This window comes from Natator depressus, chromosome 6 (genome assembly GCF_965152275.1).
Source record: "Natator depressus isolate rNatDep1 chromosome 6, rNatDep2.hap1, whole genome shotgun sequence".
In the NCBI taxonomy this organism is placed as follows: Eukaryota; Metazoa; Chordata; order Testudines; family Cheloniidae; genus Natator; species Natator depressus.
In genome coordinates, this window is record NC_134239.1 from 98,121,899 (window position 1) to 98,130,986 (window position 9,088).

The following is a 9,088-nucleotide window of genomic DNA, read 5'->3' on the forward strand; positions in this document are numbered from 1 at the left end:
AGTCAGCCATAAAAATGTTGGCATAGTGTGGGGCCATGCGGGTACCCATAGCAGTGCCGCTGATTTGAAGGTATACATTGTCCCCAAATGTGAAATAGTTATGGGTGAGGACAAAGTCACAAAGTTCAGCCACCAGGTTTGCCATGACATCATCAGGGAATACTGTTCCTGACAGCTTGTAGTCCATCTTTGTGTGGAATGTTGGTGTAGAGGGCTTCTACATCCATAGTGGCTAGGCTTCATCATCTGGACCCATGGAAAAGAAGCCCTTGAGGAATTCCACCATGATTTCAACAATTTCCATCCCACCATCAACCTCAGCCTGGATCAGTCCACACAAGAGATCCACTTCCTGGACACTACGGTGCTAATAAGCGATGGTCACAAACACCACCCTATATTGGAAACCTACTGACCGCTATGCCTACCTACGTGCCTCCAATTTTCATCCAGACCACACCACACGATCTATTGTCTACAGCCAACCTCTACGATACAACCGCATTTGCTCCAACCCCTCAGACAGAGACAAACACCTACAAGATCTCTATCAAGCATTCTTACAACTACAATACCCACCTGCTGAAGTGAAGAAACAGATTGACAGAGCCAGAAGAGTACCCAGAAGTTACCTACTACAGGACAGGCCCAACAAAGAAAATAACAGAACGCCACTAGCCATCACCTTCATCCCCCAACTAAAACCTCTCCAACGCATCATCAAGGATCTACAACCTATCCTGAAGGACGACCCTTCACTCTCACAAATCTTGGGAGACAGGCCAGTCCTTGCCTACAGACAGCCCCCCAACCTGAAGCAAATACTCACTAGCAACCACACAACAGAACCACTAACCTAGGAACCTATCCTTGCAACAAAGCCCGTTGCCAGGATATCTGTGTCCACGTATCTATTCAGGGGACACCATCATAGGGCCTAATCACATCAGCCATACTATCAGAGGCTCGTTCACCTGCACATCTACCAATGTAATATATGCCATCATGTGCCAGCAATGTCCCTCTGCCATGTACATTGGCCAAACTGGACAGTCTATGTAAAAGAATAAATGGACATAAATCAGACATCAAGAACTATAACATTCAAAAACCAGTCGGAGAACACTTCAATCTCTTTGGTCACTCGATTACAGACCTAAAAGTAGCAATTCTTCAACAAAAAAACTTCAAAAACAGACTCCAACGAGAGACTGCTGAATTGGAATTAATTTGCAAACTGGACATGATTAAATTAGGCTTGAATAAAGACTGGGAGTGGATGGGACATTACACAAAGTAAAACTATTTCCCCATGTTTGTTCCCCCCCCTCCCACACTGTTCCTCAGAGGTTCTTGTCAACTGCTGGAAATAGCCCACCTTGATCACTACAAAAGGTTCCCCTCCACCCCCGCTCTCCTGCTGGTAATAGCTCACCTTACCTGATCACTCTTGTTACAGTGTGTATGGTAACACCCATTGTTTCATGTTCTGTGTATATAAATCTCCCCACTGTATTTTCCGCTGAATGCATCCGATGAAGTGAGCTGTAGCTCACGAAAGCTTATGCTCAAATAAATTTGTTAGTCTCTAAGGTGCCACAAGTCCTCCTTTTCTTATATCAGTCTTTGGTGATAGCACTCCAGCCTCTTACTCAGCCATCTGTTTATCCAGACAGTATTTCCTCACCAATAGTGTCTTGCTAACCTTACACAATTTTGTACCAAAAAACTTTCTTAAAGTCCAAGCCAATTATATCTACTTCTTACCCCACTCCACTTTCATTTTTACTTCCCTGAAGGAAGAAATTGAGTTGTTGTTAAGCATTCTTCTCTGCTAAATTGATCTCTGTACCTCTCAAGGCATAATGGAACTACCACCTTCATTTAAATGACCTGGTGAGATTTTAGTCATTGGAACCCTCAATACCACAGTGAGCTGTTATTCCAAATGGACTTCAGGTGTCCAGAAATGAGGTCTGCCAAACTGTGATGGTAACACATCTACCTAGTTTCATATATAATCTCCTTCCCTGTAGTGTCTGAACACCCAAGTATTTCATGTTTTGCTTCTTCCTAGCAACACATTCAAATCTCTACCTCAACTAGAGACACTGAGGTATTTTAGTACTACATTTGAAAAGGAAGCTTCTACATTCAGGTCACATTTTGATTGTAATGTAACTGAAGCCAGGGTGCAGATGGTGTCAGTTGGAATAGGTCAGATGACTCAGACCAAATAAGATTCTACCTTTTCCTTTGCCTCAAATTGGAACTGAGCCAAATTGAACCTATTATTAAATTGGGGGCAGAGGGAAATTGTCCTGTTACCTTTAATTTTTGCTGCTTCTGCACTACCAAGTTCCTGCAAGATCAATAGTGGAAATGCTGAAATAATGAGGGAAAGATTGATTCTGTGGTATTGCCAGGGCTGAAGCAGGAAAGGCCAGAAATCCAAAGAGAGGCTCTACATGCAAGATTTTCAGCTCAGTTTTGCAGTCTTAAGAATCTGATAGTTTGACTACATACTTTCCAATGCTTTTTGGAAGGAAACCTGAACCCCAAGTCTTGAGTTTCACCCACTTCTAATTAGCACGCTTGGATCCAAAATCTCTCTCAGAATCCATGCAGGATCTGTCTAGCTGCCAAGCTTAGTTTCAGAATCCAGAATAGCTGTGAAAACAATCAAAGTCTCTTCTAGACACCACACAATACCAAGCATGTTATTAGTTCAACTCCTTAGATTCTGTGCTATGAACAGGTCAGTAAGGACCTGTGGCAAGTCAGTATAAAAGACTGGCTTGAGCAGAAAATAAAAGATTCCGTTACTGAATTCTCACTGCCCAAAAATCTCTGCACACACAGCACAAGGTTTCTTCAGAAACTATTAAGAACCAGAGGGCATACCCCTGACCTTCTTATTGTTCCAGCTTTTTGGCTCTCAGTGTGAATGTCTCATAACACTACATGGACTGTTCAATCTTTTGGGAAGGCTTTCTTTGCCACAGCTAAAGCAGGTATTATTTCTATTTCAGAATAATAGGGCCGTGCTTGGAAACTATGGAGATGGGACCATGAGTACAAAGATAGCTAGTTCTGGGGAAAGAACTAGCAAACTTTTGAGTTGTGCATTTCTTAAAGAGTGGACTCAACACCTTAACAAACTTGACCAACATCCATTTATCTACAGCACCTTGTTTTTCTTTGCCTTTTCTGCTCTCCTCACCCAAACAAGCCATTGTTCTGACGCATTTTCACAGACCGTGACCTACGGCAGGACACAGAGATCCAGCTCTATAAGATCATTGTAGTTCCTACACTCCTCTATGGATGCGAAACCTGGGTGACCTATTGACAGCTCTTCAAGAGTCTGGAGAGGTACCACCAATGATGCCTCCACAAGATCCTTTGCATCAAGTGGCAAGATAACTGCACTACCGCCAGCATCCTTGCTGAAGCCAACGTCACCAGCATGGAAGCAATGATCCTCATGCACAAACTTCCCTGGGCTGGACATTGTGTGCGGATGCCAAACTCTTGCCCACAAAACAAGTCCTCTACTCTCAGCTCACCCATGGTGGTCAGAGGAAACACTACAAAGACACACTGAAAGCATATCTTAAGAAAACTGATGTGGACATCACAAGCTGGGAAGAACAAGCAACCAACCGACCCCAATGGCACCACATCCTCCATCAGGCAGTGGCCCACTTCAAGGAGAAGCGCCTTGCTCTCAAAGCTGAAAAGAGAGAGAGAAGGATGGAAAAAGAAAACTTTCTCCCAGCAGTCAGCTGGCCTGCCACAAAATGTATATACCGACTGCGGGCAGATTTGCAGTTCCAGGATCAGACTCCTGTGTCAACTCAGGACCCATATGTAAATCCATGGTTAAGTTCATCCTCAAATCGAGGGATCGCCAATCAATCATTGCAGGTATGCAGTGTGCCGGGGTGCTAATTGGAAGCAGGTATACATAAATAGGAAGCACAGTAGGGTTGTTTCCAAGACAGCTGATTGTTTGAGAACTGACTATGCCTGTTTCCCTAAATAAGAGCAAAGCAGAGTGAGGTCTGGGTATTTCATATAGAATTTGAAGGCTGGAGTGGACAAGTTTTAGGGACTGGTTTGTGGAAAGGGAGTCATGTTTAGAGGGGGGAAATAAAACTTTTAATAAATCAAAACAGACCCATTAAGTCAGAAAAATAAGCTCTGAGATGCAGAAACAAACCAATCCCTTCTTTAAATCCCCTGCTAAGCAGTGAAAAGTGAAATAGCAGTATGTTAAAAAAAATAAAATAAGAAGTCCAGGCTGCGAAGAATCTAGGAGGGTTTTAGGCACCACTGACTAAAGCCAGTGGATTATGAAGACAAACCTAGATTTCAAGTAGCCAATCACTTTTGCTTTCCTTTGACTCTGTGCTCTCCCTCAAGCAGTGAATGAAAGCTCTCCCTCAAACCATTAACCAAAGGCAGCTTTACAACTGTGCAGCAGGAATTTGGGGGGATGGGCTTTGATGAGAGCAGCCTACAGTATTTTCCTTAGCTTGACAAACCACATTTAGTTTATCAAATGTAGCCTCACACACAATAAAAAAGGGGAGAGGGGAGTAAAAGAGTGTAATTGGCTCCAACTCAGCATCCATCTCCCCAAATGATACTGTGTCAACGTGATGAGTAAGTGACAGCACTTTCCTTTTGGTTTGATAGCACTACTTCCTTCTGCAGATTTTGCTCATTGTAAAAGTCGTGTCTGTGGAAAATACTTGAATTCACATTTAATGAAATGTGCATGCTATTGAGTGAGTGAGTGGCATGCACTGAAGTCCTTCAAAGTGTGCTGATGCATTCACACTAAAAGGTGGAGGGCGGGAATTCACTTAGATTGTTTCAGATCTCTGCCTGCATTTTGGCAGTGTTGTGATTTCAGGAATTCGCACCTCCCCCACAATAATATCTCAGAACCCATCTCAACTCTGAAACATGACACTGTAAAAAATGACAGAGCTGGGCTCCTCCCTATTTTGTTGTCTCTCAGTGACTGTATACTAAGTGTGCTCAGTTTACAAGATTTTTTTTCCTAACTACCAGTCTTTGCAAGCTCAGCTTGGACTCTTTCTCCCACATCATCACTAGACCAAATTTTGCCTTCCGTGAAACCAGTGGATTTGCACAGGTGGAGCTGATTAAAACTTAGTAATAGAATCTTTTGGGGATGCCCAAGAAAGAATGGAATCTGACTCACTTCTTTCTAGCTGGGTTGGCTCTGCAGGGATATCAGAAGTAAGTAGTTAAAACTTATTTTTTGACTCAGATGAGCAGACAGAGCTCTACATGTACATTGGGGGTGAAGTATGCAGATGTGTCAGTACTAGAGTGATGTGACAGATATTATGAACAGATGCGATATCTTTGACACTATTGTAGCAGCTTTATAAGTGTTATCCATATCTCTGAGCCAGATATTATATGCTGGCTCTGTGAGGGAGTAGTACTGAGCTTCCTCCAGGAACGAAAACCAATAGGGGGTAATTAGTGCAGACCCTGGGACAGATAAACAACTCCAGAGAAGTGCCACCAACTGGGGTGAATTGCATATATTCAGGTTCCAACCAGGTTCAGGAGGCCCAGGAGATGAAGAATGAACATGTGGTAGAATGCCCAACCTGTAATGGCAGATAATCCCTCATTTTGAGCCAACAGCTGACATGAGGTTGTAACCAAACAAGCTGCTGCAAGGTTTTGAAGGACTATGAAATGGACCAGATTCCCCATTTAGAAGATGGGTGACTTCATAAGCCTTAGCATGTGTGCAAAACCTTTTATTGTTGCATGTTCTCTAATGCTTTTTTGTCCTAAAAATAAATACACTTTGCTTTGTAAAGGCTGGACTGCCACTGGCAAACCCTGTCTAGGGAGGGAGAGGGAGAACGCACGACCCTGCAGGAGCTGAGCTAAGTGAAGAGCAATGAAGGGCAGGAGGAATTGCAGCCTAAATCCCCATTCTGGAGGGAGATACCTAAGGGCAGAGTCCTCTGACTGATGGACAGAGGCCTGAGTTCTAAAGGGGTGTTTCTTGAACAAACTGTGGAGGAGTTAGAGGTGCAGTTAACCCTGAAATTGTGGCAGGTGATCTGGATTGGGAGGTGGGGGGGGCTGTTAATTGTTTTTTAAAGTCACCATAACAGGCTCAGCACCCACCTCTCACAGGCACCTCCTTTCTGGTCAGGTCACAAACACTGCACCCTCCCCCCACAGTTCTCTACATTCTCTAGTTCTTCCTCACTGCCATGGTATGGGGCCATAGCACCAAGGATTCCTCCCCAGAGGCACTGCCTTTTTTAACAGCGCAACAGGGGCCCATCTTGGCATCCTCAGTTGGCATCCTTTCAGCAGCCCTCCCTGGGCTCAGTCTTCAACCAAACCAGCAGGACCCATCACAGTGCCATCATCTAGCCTGGCTAGGTTCTGGGCTCAGTCCCCTGGACTCAGCCTACCTGCACTGACCTGTCCATGGTCCTGCTGCTCTTCCAGCCCACAAGCACCCTATACTCAGCAGCCTTTCCATGGCTTGTAGAGAGCGATCCACAGTCCTGCTGGTCTTCCAGGCACCTGGTCCTCCATCTTCAATCTCCAGGCAGCAAATGACTACTCTACCTCTGCTGCTTCCTTTTATGTGGTCCTTCTGGCCCCTGATTGGTCTCTCCAGCAGCCCCTCTGATTGGCTACTCCCCGGCAGCCACTCTAAGCTGCCTGGAGGATTTCTCCTCTGCTTTTTTCTAAGGCAGGGTGAGGCAGAGCAACAAGGCCTCCAGCAGCGGGCCACCCCATCACAGTCACTTTTCCTTTATTCATTCTTCCTGGAGGCTACACAGTTGCTGAAACGAAATGATAGCTGAGAATACAGGTCCATTAAGAAGAGTGCAACAGCCCAAGTCCCACATGTCTATCTTAGCCAAGTTAAGATTCAGTTCAACAAGGACATTATGTTTTTCCAAAGGAGATTTGGGAATATCACCAAAGGAAAGAACAACATCAAGGAAGCAGGAGAATATGAGGACTCAGATCTGGAGTGCCAAAAGGACAGGAAAATAAGACAGGGAGCCCATATGGGAGGGGAAAAGCTACAGAAGTCTCTGTGGAAATGACATGAAATCTGAGGAAATATTTAAGTTCTTTTTGGACCACGTGTTGGCACCTACCTGGTCAGGCAATGAAGTCTGTGTGGGCTCCTCCTTCATGTTGTGCTCCATTTTGGTATCCCAGTTCTATTATTCATTTTTTTCCAATGGAATTTTCATTGGTTTGCCACATTGTAACTGTTTGTTTCAAGGACAGCAGACATTGTATAAAACATCAAACTATGCCGAGCCAGTCCTGCTTTAGAGAACATTGTGTTGTGAGCACCCTGCACTGAGGTCCCAAAAGGGCATAGAGGTGTCTCAATGTTACCACACTTCCCTGTTCTTAGTTTCTCCATTTTCCAGGAAAAATGACTCCTAACTCTTCCCAGGTCCCAACCCTCTGTGAGCACGAGGAAATGCCTCACACACCCTGCCTGCATGAAAGGAGCTGGACTGCATGCCAGGAACAACTAGCCTCTGCTTCTGCTTCTCAGCCCAAAGGAGGCAGAATGTAGCAGCAAGGGAAAACGGATCACAGGCAGGCTGGGGAAAATGAGGCAACACCCAGCAGGAGGCAAAGAAGCAAATCAGGATTCACTGCAAGTCCTAACCTTTACTCTGCCTCCCAGGAGGGAGCAACTTTCCCTCCTATCGGCCATAATGACCTGTTGTGATAACTGGACCTACAAATTTATCCTAATTGTAAGCTCAGCTAGTGAAAAGTGGATAAAGGTTATGAATTATCACAATGATCTGTCATATAAAACTGTTGAAGAAAAGATGTGAGAAGGAGACAGGAAGACTGAACTAATTTAAACAGAAAGGGCCTATTAAGATTATGCCTGGTAAACAAGAGGAGCAGAAGAGCGGAAATCAAGGAACCAAAATTGGGGTGTCTGAAATTAGGCCTATTTGGTGGACAAAATAATGAGAGGATGGACGATTCCACCCATTGCCTATCTGTGGTCCTTAAAAAGAGACTTTGGGGGAGAACACAACAAGAACTTTTACCATCACCACAGCTGCAGTGGAACAATTGTTGCCATGACACAACACTTTGAAGGCAGACCTTTGACCATCATCCCTGCATCACCCAGGATCCCAGTCTGAGATGTGAGATGCTGCTCTGCCTTCCCCCTCCCTTGTGTGCTCCTTTCTTCCGCTTATCTTCCTCCTGGCCTATCTCTCTCTTTCTCTAAGCTTTTCACCTGATCCTGAAATCAAGTATACTGCATGGCACCAGCATGGTGAGACGAAACAGTCCATCCAGCTCTACTCAGCCTGAGAAGGCCCGATGAAGGAGAGGGACTTGATCAGACCAACCAGATGATATCTCTGACTGGGGCGGTGAACCTGGGTCTAAAGCAACAGATGTTGTGGCCAACCTGCCAGCCCAATACATCCATCCGTGACTGACCAGCTGCACTATATCCCTGAGAACATCAACAAAAGCTGTATTTCCCTCACCTTTACTGTCCTATCTCTTCTTTTCTTTCAGTGTCTATCTGTTTATTCTAAGGCAGGAAAGTGACTATCACTGTCAATGCAGAATTGATCAAATAAAACTAACCCTTTCTCCCCGACTAAGAAGGATTGCTTGACTGAATAACAGACTTTAACCAGTATTCACTGTCTCCAAAAGGAGTTTGATAGCTTTTGATTGTTTATTTTGCATAAACAATCAATTTCAATCTCAGTGTTCTTTTCTTTTTGTGTGTTTCAAAGAATAAAATTTGACCCTATGGTCTGAATTTTCTAATGTGTTTGTGATGGTATTAAGCAGGCTGATGTCTCTGTATATCTAACCCCAGACCTTGTTTAACACTGTTGAATGTTGGACAGTGACTGGGTTATGTTAACACCTTTGGCCCAGTTATTCCATCTAAACTAATACAATACAGGTGACTCTCCCCAAATTCTGGGACTTAGCCAGTCCCCATGTGATATCTTAGTACATACTTTCCTGGAAA